The following is a 19,603-nucleotide window of genomic DNA, read 5'->3' on the forward strand; positions in this document are numbered from 1 at the left end:
ATTCTGCCATTTTTACCTGAGATGATTTATAGCATTTTGAAGTATGATTTTAATGTTTGCTTACAGAGAGTAATGTAACTGTCTCAAAGGTGCTTTCTTTTCATTACTGCGCTTTTATACAAACAATTTCTCTCTAACTTATGTATTTTAATAATTTACTCATCCATGTATTTGCTCATTTCCCTTTCAATTATCAGTGCAGCCACTTGGGTGCAATTCAGCAAATGAAGCAGCTACGAAAAACAGTGTCACTGTGACCTTAGGTGACCTAACTATGCCAGAAGTGTTTTCTTTTTAATCAATTATATTTTGTAGTGACACAACATACAATCTCTATAATCTTGTGGTTCTTCTTGTCACAGTATCACTGGCTGAAATCTTTCACACTTCAAACCTGAAATAAAAAATTAAGTTTTAAAATTAAAAAAGGAAAAAATCTTGACAATTTTAACAAATTTTCAAGATATTTCACACATGTATTGAGCTGGTGGGGTGAGACATTCTGTGGTAAGTTATTGCATAAAATGAGAAAGCATATCATCACATAGTTATTGGCTTCTCATAAGACAACTTACCTGTGAATAATGTCTCTCACAAGATGGCATTCCTATAAATAGAGGACATTACTGATTATTAAATTCCTCAAGTGAATATAAAAAGACAGCTATTTCATATGGCAGAATATGGCTTTGTCTGCTTTTCTTAAAGAGAGGCTGTTCACAGACAAAGGGCAAAGAGGTTTCCTGAATGTCAGCGTTGCAAAAAAAAAAAGAAATATTGGAGTGTAATACATGGGAGTCTGCAGGGTGGCCATAACGCTTCCTGGTGGCTCTGCAACCATGCCCTGCTCCACTGCTAGGGTGTTCTCCCTGTCTTTCCTCCCATGCCTTGATGGATAATAAATTAAGAGGAAAGCTTACCCCCCAGACCTTTACTAGGCCTTGGTCCCACTGGTCTTAGGCACCTGCCTGAAACTCTGTAATCTCAGGCCCCTGGCTGGGCCTCTATACTCTGTTGTGCCTGGCTGGGCACCCAAAGCCTTATGGGATAGTTGTGTAGTTCCATAACCTCCCCTTTAACACGTCCCATGCCTCATGAGTGTTATCAGTACAATGTCCCTTTTTGGGGGCCTCAGTCTCCTCGGACTCTGCCCCTTCAATCTAGCTCGGTCTATCAGCATAGGCCCACTGGATAGGACCCCACTTTGAGGCACTAGCTTCCCTTGTGCGTTTACAAGTTACCAAGCCCCTGACTCCTGTACACTGGGCCCGTGGCCCCTTTGTGCATGTGCCTTCACTGGCACGGGGCCCCTGGTCCCTCTGTGGCTCACTTGGCGCCCAAGCCTTGAGCCTGCCCCTAGCAGGACTCAAGGCGATCAAGTGCTCTCCTGGACACCAATGAAGCCTCCACCTCCCCTACAGCCTCTCCCACAAACCACCAGTGCACATAACATAAATACAGGCCCCTGAGCTATAACATAAATAATAACATGCAGCATGTTAAATTCTCCCCTTTAAGAATATAGGCCCCTACTAACCCAGTGTCCTGGGCTCCCCTGGGCAGAAGCTGTTTCCCTGGTGGTAGCCAAGGAGGGACTACCCCTGCTAGCCCCAGCTCTGGGCTTAAATGCTCCCCTGCTTTTGCCTGCATCCAGTCATCTGACCAGCTGACCAATTACCTCATTAGCTGATCGCCATGGCAACTGGCAGCTTCAGCACTCTACCTACCTGCAGAGCTCCCTTGCTAGGCTGCTTTCCTCTGTAAGTAACAAAGAGCCTGAGGCTCTCTGTTACATGGAGGACCATTATTAAGTGGATCCCATTTAATGTCAAGACGAGTCCAATAAAGCATGAAACTCCATGAATCCATAGAGTTTCACCTTTTTATACTAAGGAGAAGTTTAGTTCTGATATAATCTACTCTACCTTCATCTGATCTTTTATGCAGAAACAGAGTCTCTGAAGGCTATTCTGCCTGGAATAAGGTGATACTGGTAGACAATTTTTGTACCATATTTCTTGCATACATCATGCAGTTTTCCCAAAAAAAAGTCTGGCCCCCAAAATGGGATATAGGTATTAAGTGGGGAACCTGATTTTATGACCAGGAGAAAAACACCCTGTTAGACTCCTGTTCCACAGTGCAGCAGCAGTTGTATTACTATTCAGGCAGCTGAAGGAGTCAACAGACCTTTGGCTCATTGTTCATCATTCCCCAGTTGTTAATGATTGTCTTTCCTTTTTTAAGATCTTGATGTTACACTAATCAAGCTAAATTTTCTTAGGGTAATTTTGCTGCCTAGTAGCTGCTCCTGGTCTCTCTCCTCTTAGTGGGACTCTTTAGCTCTTTTCAGCAGCAGCTAGGATTTTAGCTTTAGTTAAGGAGGAAAAAGATGGTGGGTCAGCTGAAGAGTAGACTCTGTCCCTGCTCTGCAGCTAAACTCTGGGAAAAAATTATTTATTCTGACTTTAAAAAATAAAGTGCACATTATATTCAGGAGCAAACACAATAATACCTATAAGTCCAAATCACAGAGCACAGACATGGTAGTTTGGAAAATATATAGACACGTTCAGCCCATCTGTACCCTGAGGACTTCCACTAAGGATGTCATCCTCCTGCTTTACTCAGTTCTGGGCACTGCACTTCAGGAAGGATGTGGAGAGGCTTGATAGAGTCCAAAGGAGGGCTACGCATATAGTTAGAGGTATGGAGAGCAGGCCATATGATGAGAAGCTGTTCAGCCTGGAGGAGAGAAAACTCACAGGGGACTTGGTGGCAGCCTATAAATATATAACGGGAAAATATCAGGGACTTGGTGAACTAGGACTACCAGTTATAAATTGCTAGAAGACCACTTTAGATTAGACATAAGGAAAAACATTTTTACAACTCAAGTGTCCAGGATCTGGAATAGACTCCCCACAGAGATGGTACAATCACTTACTCTGGTTATCTTCAAAAAACATTTGTATGCTTACCTTGCTGGGGTCATCTGAACTCAGCAGTCTTTCCTGCCCAAGTGCAGGGGCATTGGACCTGAAGATCTCAAGAGGTCCCTTCCAGCCCCTAACATCTATGAATCTATGAAACTGTAATATAAATACAGTAATAACAATGCAGAATTTCAAAAGCAACAAAGAATACCCTAATGTCTGATATCTTTTTTTTTTTTTGGTCAACATGGAAAAAATTGCAAAGGGACAGAATAAAGATACATCCCAGAAATAACATGAATGATTTTGAGATGAGGAAGACAGTTTCTCTGGTAAGGTTTCCTGTATTAGAAACGCTTCTTTGAAAAGAGGTGGTTTCCCCCCACAAACTCTTAATTGATATTAAAGAAACCTTCAGGCAAACTGATCCCAAGTAGAAAACCATGTGGCCTAATTTGGCACTTTTTCACTAGCAGGAAGCTCTTCTGCAGGCTATTCTCAATCCAATTTAGGTTGGCATCTATGCCCAGTTGAAACTGACATACTGTGCCACATTATGAGTGGGAACAAAATCATCCTAACAGATTAGCAGGAATACAGGCATGCCAGAATACCAGCATGTGGATAAAGCTCAAGTGTTAGGGGTGGGATTCCTGACCAAAATGCTGAAATGACAGTCTGTCTTCAGCTTGCCCATCTCTAGTTAGGAAATATGTCACAGAATGTACCAGCTGAGCTTTATACATCCAGAGTGGTTTCCATAGGCACATGCAGGTGGTGTTTTTGCTCTAGGAAATCAAATTCTACAAATAATGAGGCATATAACCAACTCTCCATGAGAAATCTTTATATACCCTGGTGAGGGGGTTTTGTGTCTCTGCTATTTCTCTTGCTTTACTTAGCAGAAAAGTCAAAACTGAGATCCTCTTCCATCCCACAGCATTTTGCTATTACTTACTGTATGGTCAATTTTACACTGAAAAAGAGTAAGGGGCAGATTGTAAACAGCTCTATAGGAGTAGTCACCAACCCAGGGATCGCGATCAACTGGTTGATCCCCAAGCCTCTTTAGGTCGATACTAGGTTGGTGGGAGAGCTGGGCGCATATGCACACCCACTACCCCCAGCTCCAGCCGGTCAATCTATGGGGGAGGGAAGGGGCAGGGGGGATTGAAGTCCCCACAGTGAGGGTCTGACCTGCAGCTCAGCCAGGAGCAGGGGAAGGTAAGTAGGGCTGCACCCCATTGGGTGGTGGGAGGAATGGAACCCCAGGGGGGCTCCTCCAGGGGTACGGTGGGGCTCCCTCCCCATCTCTGCAGGGGCAGAGGAAGAAGCAGAGTTGGCTGCTGCTGTGCCTCAAGCCCCGCTGCAGCTGGCCACATGTGGCTCAGCTCAGCAGCGGGGACTCATGTGGCATTGGGCCCCAGCCTGGCTGGGTCTGGGACTCTTTGCCACCCAGGTATATGTCAGGGGAGGCTCCCACCACTGGGCACAGCCTGGCAGAGGCCTCAGGGTCTCATGCCCCCGACACCTGTGATCTGGGCGCAGCAACTAACCTGCAGCAGCAGGTGGCTCATCCCAGAGGACGGGGGACGAAGCATGGGCTAGGGCAGGGGCAGGGCAGGTGGGGGGCAGGGTAAATCCTGGAGTGCTCTTAACTTCCAAAAACTGATCTTCACCATAAAAAGGTTGGAAACCACTGCTCTATAGATACAGAAGATGAGGGACAGAGATCACACATCTATCACATATATTGACCAGAGGAGTAGGGCTGGCTAGGAGGCTACAGCATGGCACAGTATACAGGGCATGGTACTTAGGGTGTGCTAGTCAGCAATAATGCCTGCAGTGACTGCACTCTCCCCACCCCACCCCACCCACTCCCAAAACAGCTTCAACTCAACAGACCTTGTCATACCAAAGATGATGTTTCCAGGGTCAGGGTTAAGAGGGTCAAAGAGTAGGGTCTCCCACCTCCACTGAGATTTGGTATAGTTTAGGAGGTGCACAAGCATCTTGCAAAGCGCTAATATTTGTAATACATTCAAAGGTCACGCTCACATGATCACTGCCAGTGCAACTTGATTGGCATCCCATTTGGATCTTATTTTCACTAAATTAGGCTTTCCTCCATAACTGAGATACACAAGCTAGATGTTAGCTACAGTTGATTTGTGATAAGTTAGTATATTTTTAGTATCCATTTAAATAATTCTATTTTCTGTACTGAATGTAATTTTATGGTTCTTTAAAAAAAAACTAAATTTGCACAGACCGTGGATTTGGTATTTGGGAAATTCTTCAAAGGTACATGGTACACTTTAAAACTCAAATATTTTTAACAGAAGATAAGGTCAAGGAAACATTTACTGGGTCTTTGAGAACATGTAAATAAAACCTGCAATAACTGTCAATTTTCATTATTTTACCTTTTTAATCCTAAAAAGAAAAACACTGATTGCCAGGAGTTTATTTTTCTACAGCTTTTTTAATATATGTATGTTTATATTAAGTGTTTTGGGAGTGATACTAAGATGGCAGCTTGCTGAATTCTAAATACCCTTCAGTAGCTGGAACATTGCATTCTAGTGCATTTTGATGAGTCACATTACTTACTTGTCACATATGTTGTTAATGCAAGGAAATGTATTCAATCCAGAAATTAACCAGGCAGCCAGCCATGGACAGATGAATGAAAGTGACCAAAAGCAGATTGGAACATAAAGCAATGGTGGAAAGGAACTTTAAAGCTGCTTAGACTTCAAAACCTTTTAATAGTAAATAAAAGGCTTAAAGGATGAAATCAACACTTTGCAATATAAAATGAAAAAAAAAAAAGGATCCCTTTCCTCTGGCTCATGTGCAGTTATCCTGGTTTGAGAGACCACTGCATAATTCCCTTTCTGGGACATATCCATCCTCTGCTGACTTATCTGTTACCCTAATAATAATTAAGGGTCATTCATTATATAGGAAGCAGGGTAACTGCCAACTTTATACCCACACAGCATCAAAATCCTCCAACATACTCACGACCCTTCTGAAGGATTGGACAATATCCATTGCAGAGCACTTCAGTCCTGTCATTTAATTGCTCTAACAGGTTGCTTTTGACCTATGAAAGTCTCTCTTTTGACTGAATTGTCTCCCTGACACTCAAACCCTCTTGACCCAGGAACTAACATCCCAAGACCAAGAATCAAAGTGTTATTTCATGTGTTCCCATGAGCACCATTTCTGTTAACCTACTAGGAGGTCCCCAATGATAATTTCATTTACCTTTATGCGTGACCTTTTGTCACCGTTGGCACCAGCAGACCTCAGAGCTGTCCTGTAACAAAGAAATTCTAGTTAGCATAAGTGCAGGGCCAGAGTTGTTTCTCAAAGCTGTGTTGTCATAGCAACCTGATTCCTCAGTGGTCACCTTAGACATCTACCCATTTACTCTGGGTAGCCGACAAAAGTTGGGAAAGGGTTAAACTAACTTACTCTTCTGTCTGACATAAGGTATGCAGAAGAAATCTAGGGAAATTTATATAATAAAATATGGTTTAGAGGAGCTGACAATTACTTTAAGAAATTACTTTTTTACCAAATTATGACTAGGTCTTCCCTTCTTAATGACAACCTCTCACTGAAGTTACCTCTGGAAAATCGTGTGTACTTAGGCAGTTTCCCGGGGGTTAGGGCCTCTGATAGAAGAAAGGAATAGTCAAGGACCTCAATTTTGGATTAAGCTGTTTAGGAATCTTCACTTTTCATCTTTTCCCACTTACTATATTTCGCCAAATCCAAAATGACTCTGAATTTAAGATGACCCCCCCCCAATTACATCCTGGGCATGGAAAATTTAGAAATTTGTTATAATTTTCTATGTCTAGAATCTAATTTTTGGAGGGTTGTCTTAAATCCCCCCATCCCCAAATGCTACAGCGGGTCACATAGCAGGAGGAGGTAGTAGTGAACAGGCAGTGGGAGTCAACTGGCCTGCCCCCTGCTTCTCCCCAACTTGTCCTCCTGGCTACCTGCCCTTCCCCATGCCTGGACACCCCATGCCTGTCCTCACAGTGCCTCTGTGCCCCACGCCTTCCTCCTGCCTATCCCATGCCCACCTCTGCCACTACTACCTGGCCCCCAACCTGTCCCCTCTGCTGCCTGCCCCACATGCCACCCCTCCCTCTGCCACTTACCTTCCCATTGCATATCCCTCTCTGGCTGGGGCCCTGCTGTGACCAGGGGCAGGAAACACGCAGCACATGTTGCCTCTGCAGTGGCCATGCAGTAGCCGCAGCAGTTTCAGCCCCAACCCTGGGCTGAAGTGTGCCGCAGCTGGAGATGGATATGCAAGGGGAAGATAAGCAGCGGTGGGGAGCAAGGGCAGAGGGGGGGAGCAGAGCTGTCGTGAGCAAGTTGCAGGGTGGCACTAGCTGTGGCTGTGGCTTCAACTCTGATCCTGAGCTTGGGGTCAGAGATGCAGTCACTCCCCCTGCTCACATTTGTACTCAAATCTAAGACAAGAGGCTTTGCCCCCTTCTCTCTCCTCCCCGGCAACAGTCCACATTCACTACTGGGATAGTCAGCTGCCCTTTTCCCAGTGCAGCTATAACCTTCATGCCAGCAAACAGTTTTGTCCGAGGGGTCTTAGCAATCACCGTATTTTTGGTGTGGTTTTGGTGTGGTAAACGCACACAGATTTTGTTTTCCAGCTCCAGAATTCCCTCCAAACCATGCAATTTGAAACAAAGGAAATCTAGGACAATGCATTTCCAGGGTGCCAGGAAGACCCAGAGGCAAATTTGGGTCTGCCTGAAGCAGACAACTCCCAGGGGCATTAGTGGAAACTGCATCTGCTTAAACTAGAGCTGAATTTCACGCCCCATTATAGATATTTCTTCAAGATTTAATACAACCAGCAGAACACTTACATTGCAGCCCTGTTCTGTCAGTCCTATTCTGCCCATTTATATCATAGTTCAAAAACTAATATTCCCCATCCTTAAGCATTTCACAATGAGTTATTTGTTTAGTAGCAAAAGAAAGTGATTAAAATACATAACATAGCTAAAATCATATTCTCATCTTCTGTACTGCTGTATAATTCACTCTGAAGAACAAATAAGATTACAGTTCTGGGACTATATCCAGAATGAGTTACATTTGTCCTGTTTCCCATTCTTGTTATAATCTTTGTCAAGACAGAATGATATGTCCCATTTGCTGTCCCCCTCACAAGATTTGTCAAGCATAGTGCAATAATGGAGTTGCCTGATGCCATATATGTATTATGAATTATTTCTGGATGCAGTGCAGGGTTTGCTTTCATTCTGCTTTACTATTTCAGCCCTTCCCATTACATCTATAAGCAGGCATTGGTCAACATTATTCCTTTTTTATTACTTTTAAGATAGATTGTGACCGGAACAGGGAATCTGTTTCTTTGGCAGAGGCAAAAGGTAGAATGGCATGCAAAGTATGATTTTGCTAATTGCAGAGTGATCCAGGTGTTAATGAAAACTCAGAACACTAACATCACTGCTAGTGATGTGATATCACTGGCCCTGAAGGACAAATAATTACAGTACATAAACCACTATTCAATAAACATACCATTAAAACAATCGCCTACCCCAAAGCAAACAGCTTTGAGAAAACTTATCTTCTTATGCAAGCACTTGTGTAGGATTGATAGTCATCAGCTAACAGCATTTATTTAAGCTTACTTCAAAAGTGGATATGCTCTGGTTGCCGCTGAGTAAATGCAAATAGGGAAAGCAAAGAAAAAAAATGAATGTATGAAAAATGCTGGAGAGGCTTCAAAATTTATGGGGAAGGAGAGAACAATTGTTTGCCTGCATGCTCTCACGAAGAGGAATTTCTCACATGGCAGAATACTGAAATGGTCAAGTTATTAGAAGACATGGGCAAATACTGGGTGTCTTGGAGGGACAGTTTGGAGTCTTATCAGCCACACTTTGACTTGAAATTTCACGAAAGCAAGCTCTCTGGCACATCCTAAGTTTCTTTAAGTTGGAAATCAGATAGGATTGGATATCCCTCCCCAGTGTTGGAAAGGGTAGGTCCAGTTATGAACATCATAGTCAACAAAAAACAATATCAAGGTGCCCTTGAACCTGGGAAAAACTTAGATAAGATCTCATATTGGACCAAACTCTGCTAGCTGTTAAATGTCACCCAATTTTGTCAATGTAAAGTTAATATTGTTCCATGGTGCTTCGTGGCCTTCCAGAATGTGGAAAGAAACTACACTTTAAGTTCTAAAAAACAGGAATTAAGAGTTAAGGTATGTTTAACTTCAACTTGTTGGAGCCAGGAAATACAGAAGTAAGTATTATTATCCCTATAATGCAGCCTTAACTCTGCACCCTAAGGTGATAAGAAACACTGGGAATGATTCAGCAAGCATCTTGCCATAATGAAGCTGGTTTAAATACACTGGCAGGATAAAAATACTTCTATGCCTCCTTGGCAACAAAAGCATTTTGAAAATTATTTAGCTCTGTGTTCCTAGTTATATCTTGCATTTACCTTTATAATATACTGCCTCTTATTTCCATAGCTATTATGGTTAAGCAAAAACAAAGCAAATGTTTTTAAAAGAGAAGAAACAAATCCCAAGAACCACTGGGTTTCAAAATGTACTGTACCTTGCTGCAGGACAGCAAACAGTTGTATAATTATTCTAGCATGACACATTTGTGCATAAAATGAGGCCTTCTCTCCCAACACTGTCTGTCAATAAACCCCGAAAGTTTATAAGAAAGCTGTTCATAATGCATTCAGTTTTACCTATCAGTGTGATGTTCAATTACTTGGGAAAGGGTGAAGGACTTTATGCCATATTCAAATATGACAGATATAACCTTTAAGTACTGGCAAATGCCAAGATACTACTGGCAGTATGAATTCTGAGCATGTTTATTTTTCCCTTTGTACACTGTTTTACTTCTTTATGCAAATCATGAAGTATTTTAAAACTGCACATTATCACAGCTTCCATCCAGGGAAGAAACTGGTACCTTCACTCTCATGCCCAGCAGGTCCACTGTTTGGTCCTGCCACAGGTATTACAAATCCCAGCTCCCTGACCCCTAGATGTGACGCATGCAAGCATTTGTGCTACTAGCTCAAAGAATAAGTCCTATTGCTGTACCCCATGTTAAGATCTCAGTGAATAATGTCAATGCTGTTTTATTGAACATCCTGTTGGCAGTGGCAACTCTTTAAAACTTGCCAAAGTCTTCAAGGTCTCCAAACAGTTGTCCTTCTGCAATGAAATTGCTTTTTGCTCTCCTTACCCGCACTTTTCAACAGGGGGTGATGACAGTGGAATAGGCATCTCTCCTCTTCACCCAGAAATGGAAAGAGCAACCTCAAAGAGAGTTGCTAGAATGGAGCAGGCCAGCATAGAGGAGAGAAAAGGATGCACACCAGCACCTTCCTACCTCTCTCCTTTCCTGGGCCTTTAGGCATGTGGGTCCTGTTTACAGGGAGCATGGAAATGCAAGCTTGCAGGAGACTTAGCAAGAAGAGGAGCCACAGCCACTGTGGAGAGTAAGGTTGCCAACCCTCCAGGATTACCCTGGAGTCTCCAGGAATTAGATATAAATCTCCAGGAGACTGCCGAGCGTCACCCAGGAGATCAATAAACATCAAATAAACATTAAATGTTGAATCCGATTTATACAGTAGTTCAGTGGATTTTTTAAATGTAATAGTAATGTGCATTTGCCTTCCTGACATAAAGTCTACGCACCATGATCTGTAACTGATATATACAAGCACACAGGCACATTTGCGTTGTGCATCACGGGCACGTTGGCGCTCTGGAAACCTCCCGGACTAGATTCAAACAGAGTTGGCAACTCTCGTGCAGAGAGAAGAAAGTAAACTTTCTTCACCTCACCGCTAGCACAATGAAACAGGAAAGAGAGGAGGCAAACTTTGGGGGCGGCTGAAGGGAAGAAAGAGCTGAGGGAGTGAGGCTCCTGTTGTTTCAGGTTAGGATTATAATCCCATAAGGGCTTTCAAACCCTGAATTTTGAAAGGTTGTGTACAGAAAATAGGAGTTTCTCAATGAATTATTACTAGAAACTTCAAAAGAAGGAAAAATATGCGTTAAAACCTTGCAAGGAGATGCCAGAAGTGAACATCAGCTTCAGGCCCTGGGGTAACATGATCTAAAGCAGAACTAGAACACTCTAAAAGGCAGGACTCATGTTTCAGAGAAGGAAGAACAATGAGTATAGCAGCTTGTTAAAGTGCTATGTATCCTTAATGAAGAAATAAAAGAAAACCACTGCTCAACCAGCCAGTCTGTAGGGGAGGGGAGACGGGGCTTCATGCATTCAAAACCTCACCTTCCCATAGGCTGTTTATTAATTTTCAGGATTACTGTTTGTCTTCCCTGGGGGCTATGCTGTGGGCATCTTGGGTTTCTGCCACCTGGGAAGCTGTTGTGGCCTTTGACTGGAAGCCTGTGGCCTTCTGGGACACGTGGTTGAATAACTGGGTGGCCGTGTTGCAACTTGTGCTCACGTGCCTCACAATTGCTGATTTAAGTCGTTTTGCTCTTGGCTCTCTAAATGGAAAGGGTAGGAATGAGCTCTCTTTACAGCATGTCTGATTTAGCTGGGAGGTTTTTGGGGGGTCTCTTATAAGCAGGGGAGAATTTTAGATTCTTGGGTGGCAGAATCCTAAGTAATCTGTTGATAACGGATGTATTTGCCTAAACAAGCTACCTTTCACCCTATTATAATGAACCTGAAAGGTGTTAAATAGGTTTGGCTGGATCCTTACATGAGTCAGTGTGGGTCCTTGGCCTGAGGCAGGGGTGGCCAGCCTGTGGCACTGGCAGCCTCTGTGTCTGGCAAGTGGCAAAGCAGGAAGAGGGCAGGCAGTGCAGTGGCAGATAAAGCAGAGAACAGAAAGCAAAGCAGCAAATTGGGCAGGAAGCACAGGGAAGGAAGTAGAAGGTCGATCAGGCAGGGAGCAGGAACAGAGCAGCAGATCAGAGAAAGGGATTGGGATGGTGCTGGGGGAGGGTGCAGAGCTAATTTGTGGCATGCCTGCCAAAAAGTTTGGCCAGCAGGGGCCTGAAGGAAGAGATGTTACAAGCAGCCAAACTGCAGCACTGCCTGCAGCTGGGAGTTAGCAGCTAGAGGGCCAGCCTCTCCTGTAGGGGGCAGGGGCTGGGTTTTCATGTGGTGTTGTCTGGGAGATGGTGTAATAAATCACATGGGGATGTGTAGCTCAGGTAGAAATGCAATGTGGAGACTACCTCTGTACTAAATTTGTATAAGAGAGTAAACATGAGATTAGGAAATAGAACTTCAATTCCCATCTTTGTCACTGACTGTCTGTGGTACTGGATAAATGACTTCACCCGCTTGCTTCCGCTCTTCCCAGTTCGCCCAGCTGATAAATGGACATAAATGTACACCCAGCCACTTGCCTCTGTGATGTACTTAGAGATACATTTGTCAAAGGTGACTGCGTTTGGAAGAGTGTGAATCCATACTGCATCTTCAATAGAGTGCCTAGATCCTGATTTAGGACCTGGTCCAGTTCCCACTGAAATCAACTGAAGATGAATCAAAAACTCCACTCCATCCTGAGGGTCTCCTTCCTTTGTGGGGATGTAGACATGCTAACATGGGATCAGCTACACCCCATTGTGTCCTTACTGTATTTGGCTGAAATCTGGGTTTTGCATCAGGACCATCTCTGCCTCAGCACTCTCTGGCTAAAAGGAGCAGGTCCATCCTCTTTATTTATAACCTGATTGGAACCATTGATTCAGCAATAATTTCCCTAAATATGAATACAGGACATTGGCACTGAAAACCTAGCACAAGTGCCCTGCCATGTGCTGTACAGAGGATTAAGAGTCTGCCATTTTTGGTGCAAACAGTTTGTAAGATTTCATCATTTTCAGATTTGCATACGTCTCAAATCCTGATTGGCAATTAATTGAACCCCCATATACTGAACTGCATAAATCATATAAAAACAATGCCTTTTTGGCCTAATTCTAGTGCTGCTATCAAGGAGAAGCTCTTTCTCTATGAATGATTATGATTGCGGTACAAAATGTAAAGGAAAATCCAGGCAGACAAGATTCTTTGGGTAAATATTATATCTTTTATTAGACCAACTAAATAGTTAGAAAAAAAATATTCTTTGTAAGCTTTCAGGAACAAACACCCTTCTTAAAGGAAAAATCCAAACACTATACACTGCCATTAGCCACTGTGACCAGGAATGTCTAAAGGTGAAAAAGTCCAACCTGAACATCAAAAGCTGCATCACAGGGCCCAGCCTGTGCACTTTGGCACAGGATCAGGGTTGAGCAAAGTTAATGGTTATGTCCAGCGGCAGATCCAGGAATGGGGCAAAAGGGGAGCACCCCCTACTTGGCTGTGCTGTGCACGTGCAATGAGCTGTAATCTCACCAGCTGATCAAGGCTGGATCTGGCCGGAGCCCCTACTTTCACGTAGCTCCAGAGCCCAGGGGGTAAACACTGTTGAACATTCAAAGAAATCACCAGATAGTATATTTTAAGCCTTGTGTTTGAAAATTCAGTCCAAACTGGCACCTAGTCTAATGTTTCAGTGTCTGACGAATTTGGGTGGTAAGTCAGAAAGAACAGAGACAGGAATCACAGCTTTTGTCTAAAAATGACCTGAAAACGTGTACAGCTAGCACCTGCAGTTTTTCAGTGATGCTCTAACTGCAGACAAACAGTTGACTTACTGAGTTGCCATCATGTGACAAAGTAAAATTATCGTGGAAGAGGGAGAATGATTCAGCTATGTACAGTGTTTGTCTTTAGGAGAAATGGATTCAGAGAAAGTATGTGCATGTCTCTATTCACTGAACTTGAGCCAAAGTGGATGATTTGTGCTTGGCGAATTGCAGGGAGAGAATGGAAAGACTCCATTGTGTACTTTGTCCATGGAATTCTTTGTTCTATAATGAGACTGAAGTGTGCCTTAGAGTAGTCATGAGGAGTCATGATTCATATTATACAATGTTAGACAACCAGGAGGTTTTGTGCTAGAGCTATTTTTGTAGTACATAAGCCTTTCTTCATACAGGTCTTATGCTGATATTCTTTTATTTTTCATGCGCAATGGACCTAGGCAAATCCACCCAAACATCCCTTTCAAGAGCAGCTTTCTTGATATATTCTCCCCTAAACAAAAAGCAAAACATCAAACATAGGAAAAATGTTTCAACGTTTCACATTTCCCCCTGGCCAAGCCCACTTTGTCCCCTAACAACCTCAGTGATCCTTCCAAACAGCTGAATACTAGCACTCTTAACTAGTTGGATTTTTTAAGAAATCAGACTTCTGCTGCAGCATTATATTGAATTTATATATATGTAAAAAATAAAATAATTCAGTTGCAGGCAGTATTTGCTCTTTCTTTGCAACATGGCTTCAGTTCAGTGCCAATTATGTAAAGCAGCAGCACCTCAGCACCATCATCAACAGTCCTTTAAAGGAAAGAATTGCAGCTAGTAAAAGCTGAAGACATTTTCAAGAAATGTAATGTTTTTCTTAGTTTCTTGCCTGGAGCATTCTTCTTACCTTATTTCACTCTAAAGCACCATGGGGTATTATTCATGTATAACATATGGAGAACTATATAAATCCAAGATGTTGCTGATTTTACTTAAAAGTCAGTTTTTATTTTCTGTTTTACTTCTGCCTGTTTACGGTTCCTTGAAACATCTTTTGTGTTGCCACAGATGTCATTTGCTCAGAGAGCTTTATCTCTTGTACATATTAATCTTGCTTCCCCAGTATTTGTGACTTTGCCTCACAGGGTGATGGAGAGAAACACAGTGCCAAAAACTAATTTTCAAGAAAATGGCACAATGATTCAAATTCACGCCTTCAAATTCAGTATCAGTTAAGCTTCATAGTCAAAATTCCTTCATTGATTTAAGGAACTGTCCAGATTATGATTTCTAAAGAAAGGAGTGACTCCAAGACAGCCCTATTTAATTGAGAGTTTTCTTTCTCTCTCTTTTTTTTTTAATAGCCAACTACGTCTTGGTCAAGAATTTCAAGTAGACGCCAAGAAGGTTCCAGTAGCAGCTGAGGACAATATATGTTATTTGTATAGTGACTGGCTATAAAAAAGAAAACTTAAAGCAAGGTTTACTCTCCAGATATAGCAATGAGCACTGTAGACTATTTATTGGACACATTTTAAATCCCTGGACAATGACCAGGGTTGTAGTGATTTTCTATACTGAGAACTAAAACAGTTCCTTCGTTATGTGGCACCTGTACAGTAGGGACAGATTGTGGCTTTTTCCAGGAAGTTCTTCATGAGGAAGCTGTTTTGCCTGACAAAGGGGCAGGTCTCAATTCATAAATGATTGACATTTCACCATCAAAAGACAGAAATATATTTCCTTGGATATAACCATTACTGTGTATTTTGTGGGTGTGAATGGTTTCATTACACTTCCTAAATAAATAGTTCTTAAGATTATCCAACCCTTTCATTTGTATTACTGGTGTACAAACTAATACAGTGTTAAGGGTTTCACATCCTTTGTAAAATGATTACATGGAAGACTGACAGAAAATAATTTCCATTTCTATATGGCACTGGGCTGCTGGCTAGATGCTTCTCCTCTACCTTGCTCTGAATTCTGTCAACTACTAAACCCTCAAAGAAGAAGGATACTGAGCTGCCTTGTCTGGATCCAGTATGGCAAATCTTATTATCTGAACTTTTTGAGACAGTGACTGCAGGTGATCCTCATCAAAAATATTTTTATACATAATCCTCCTGTAATATAAACTGATAGTCTCTAGATCCTGGGAATCAAAGCAGCTGCTTGAATACAGTCTGGATAAACTTATTCATATGATCAGAGTTCCACAAAACTACTGTCTGATAAGGTGTATATGACTGCAGGAAGGGAACATATAGTGAGTAGCTAGGGCACTTCAAAATGGGAATAGTATAGGAATGAAATTGTATCAGCTGTCATCCAGGGCTTCTTGTGGTATTACAGAGGAAGAGACATTATAGTGTGTGTGTGTGTGTGTGTGTGTGTGTGTGTGTGTGTGTGTGTGTGTGTGTTTGAAAGTAGAAAATGTAGATTTCATAACTGTGTGCGCATTTTGATAACTTTTTTTAACTTTTGGGGGCAGATGGGTAGGATTTTAAATCAAGGGCTTTTGTTCCCTGTTCTTACTGGAAGGCTCCACCCACTGGTACCCATTTCGCCCTTACATTACTAAAATGTGCCTTGATCATTAAGGATGCTTACAGACATAAAAAAAAAAGAAGCAAGGCACTATTTCCATTACTTTAAGCTCAGTGCACCTCCACGTCGAGTGCAGTGCATACCCAAAAGAGGCATTACATTACTTTGACCCAGCTTGCCCAGCTTCTCTATAGATTGGGTGCTTCAGTGGGGCTTTTTGTTGCTTTTGGATGTGTCTACACATGTATTTAAGTGTGACTAAATTTAGTGGGCATTAAACTAATGTGCATTAAGTGATTTTTGGCCTGTGTCTACATGTGCAGGGACTTTGGACTAGAGTTAGTCCCAAGTCCCTGGATTTGGCACTAAAGTTAGTCCCAAGTTCCCGTAGCCCTATCATGTGCCCCAGTGGCTACCGGAGGGAGCTCCAGCCTCCAGCCACATAGTAGCCAGAACTTGCAAGCCATGTTGAAGCCAGCACCTTGCAGCCATCTGGGAAACTCTGATCCTTGCTTAGCTTCTTCCTTGCCCAGGAACTGCTTGCCCAGTGCAGGGGCAGCATGCAACAGCTCCCTGCTTGTCCATCCTGCCTTCTGCACCAGCTCCCTCCTTGCCCATCCTGCCCCACCAGGGATACCTAGTGCCCCACTGCTCTAGCCCGGCACCTGCCAGCAATGACCAGTACTCTGCACTCCTGATGGCCATGGTGCTGGCCCTGCTGGCCCCAGCAGACTCCCTCTCCCCCAGGCCCTGGACAGCCATGCATCCACTAGTAGGGGCCAGGGCACTGGCTGCAGAAGGCCCTGCCCGACAACCTCCTTCTGCACTGTCCGCTCCAGCCCAACTGCCCCACCACCCACATACCCACTACTCCCTCCCCACCCCTAGCACCACTCAGGACATGCACATGGGTGAAACAAAAAAACTTCATTATTCTTACAACACCCACTCCCATCACTCCCCCCTCCACTCTTCCCTCTCAACCAACAGAGCCCCTCCACCACCCACTAACAATAAAAATCTCTCTTACAAGTAGGAAACTATATACAAGGAGAAAACTATTTACAATATTTTGGATCTTCAAGCCCTGAATGGGAGGCCATGGGTGCATGGGGGGTGGTGGCTAGGGAGTAGGGCCCCGGGGCAGGTGCCCAGCACCCCAACCCCTGGATGTTCCCTAGGGCTGTGCTCAGGCTGCTCCCCTAGTGGCAGGGCAGACTAACTAAAGTTAGTGCCAAGTCACATCTACATGCACGTTAATGGCATTAACTAATCACACCTAAACTTCAGGTATCAAATTTAGGCACACTTAGCCTAAGTTAATGTGCATTAAAGGGTGCATATGTGTAGACACATGCCTGTAATGGGCATTAACTTAGACTAATGCACATTAATGTGTCTCATGTAGCTGCACCCTTTATCTACTAGCTGATTAATCAGCTTTGTGATAAAAGCACCAGAAAGCCCTGCTGAAACACTCGGCCTATACAGATCCTGCTGAGCCAGGCCAAACTAACACACTTCCTCTTCCAGTACAGTGACTTGTTTTTTTTTTCACATGTGTTAGTGCCCTAAAGGCCTGTGCCTCCTGTCACTTAAGACAGTGGTATATTATGCTGAATTCAGAGATTTATACAATCAGGCCATTAAAAGCCTATTTGCACTTGATCAGATCTTCAGCTGGTGCCAATCTTCACAGACATCAATAGAGCAATGCCACTTTACACCACCTATACCAAGCTCAAAGGTAGGCTGTACAGCAGGGTCAAGGGTTTCTGTTCGACCAGTGCAAAAGTCTGGGGAACAAGAGATTGGGGCAGCACTGCACTAATAATACAGCTGTAGCCAGTTCTATTGTTGCCTCAGTTTGAACAAACTAAATAAATGAATGTGAATGAGTGCAATGTAACTGTATGGCAGGGAACGACTATAGACTCAATTAAGTCCTTTAACAATATATTATTGTGATTGGTGACACAAGCTGCTGCAGGTGCTAGTTCAGACTCTGTCTGCATGCTGAGATCTACTGTGCATACTGTTATTAAGGTATTCCTGAGAGCTCCATCCAGGAAAGGAGCTATTTGACTGCACAGGGCATAGGTTTTAAAAGCCAGTGAATAGTCTAAAAGGTATTAAGAAAGGTTTGTTGGTTCTGTACAGTATGTATCAATATTAAAATACTGCCCAAGCTTTCACTAAGGTCACCAGAGTACAGCAAATATGTGCTGGCAGATTTGCTTTTCAAACACCTAGGGAAGGCATCTATTTTCAAATTAAAAAACATCAGCTGTTTCCAGACATAACAATTTGATGGATATTAGGAGCTATACTCTAATATAGGAGCAGTCCAAACCGCAATCTAAAGAAGAGCTACAGAAGGCACCATATCTTTCCTAAGAGCTTGCCTACATGTGTGGAGAATGTGGCATGTTCTGCACTGAGCATCCAGTCAGTGCTCACAAGGGCATTTGGCATTGTTTGTACCGTAGACGATGGTTATCAGGGTGTAGTCCCTGCACCAAAAGAAAGCCTTGCATCTTTTCTTCAAAGCCATCTTGAACCTCTGCACACAAGTATTACAGCTTTCCAATCCAACAACTAACGTCTCTGGAAAGATTCCTGTTGACTTAATCTAAGGTGAAATCTTGGCCCCATTAAGACCCACAGTAGAAAACCTGATGGATCCAACTGAACCAGGTTTTTGGCCCTGTTTCAGCTCTTCAGGTCTATATTCTGTTCAAGTTCGGGGGAACTGCAGAACTAGCAGCTGTATTTTGCCGAATCCGTATCTTTCATTGAAAAAAAGCTTCTGTTCCTTCAGAGATGAAGACAGTATTGAAAACACAAGCCAATACCTGGGTTTCTTGGTAAGTGTTCAACCATACAAGACTGAAACTATAGACCCAGGAGTGCTATAAACATCTTTATTCAGTTTAAAGGTGTACAAATAATGTACTGTGATGTACCACTTGGGTATATGCAGTGTGATACAGATCTTGAAAATTTGCTCAAAGTTAAGCACATGCTTAAATGCTTTGTAGAACTGGAGCTTAAGGCCAGGTACAGACATTACACTTTTACCAGTATAAGTGATTGGAAATTGGTCTCTACGCATAACAGCAGAAATTCAGCACACAAAACTCATTTAAAAATGGTAGAACCTGATCTAAGATTTGCCCTCCCCCACAAAAATGGCAAGTGTGTGTTCTGTTTGCTACCAGTCTCAACTATGCTGCTTACAGAAAACCACGTAACTTAGATTGGTTCCTCCTTGGGCTTTTCAATGTCTGTACCTAGCCTAAATGACTTATCTAAGTTAACACAGGAAGTTTGTGGCACAGTCAAGAATTGAACACTGATCACACTTCCCAGTCTAGTGCTTTAAGCACAGCACCCTTGTTTCACTCTT

Source organism: Crocodylus porosus, unplaced genomic scaffold (genome assembly GCF_001723895.1).
Source record: "Crocodylus porosus isolate Cpor-Errol unplaced genomic scaffold, CroPor_comp1, whole genome shotgun sequence".
NCBI classification, from domain to species: Eukaryota; Metazoa; Chordata; order Crocodylia; family Crocodylidae; genus Crocodylus; species Crocodylus porosus.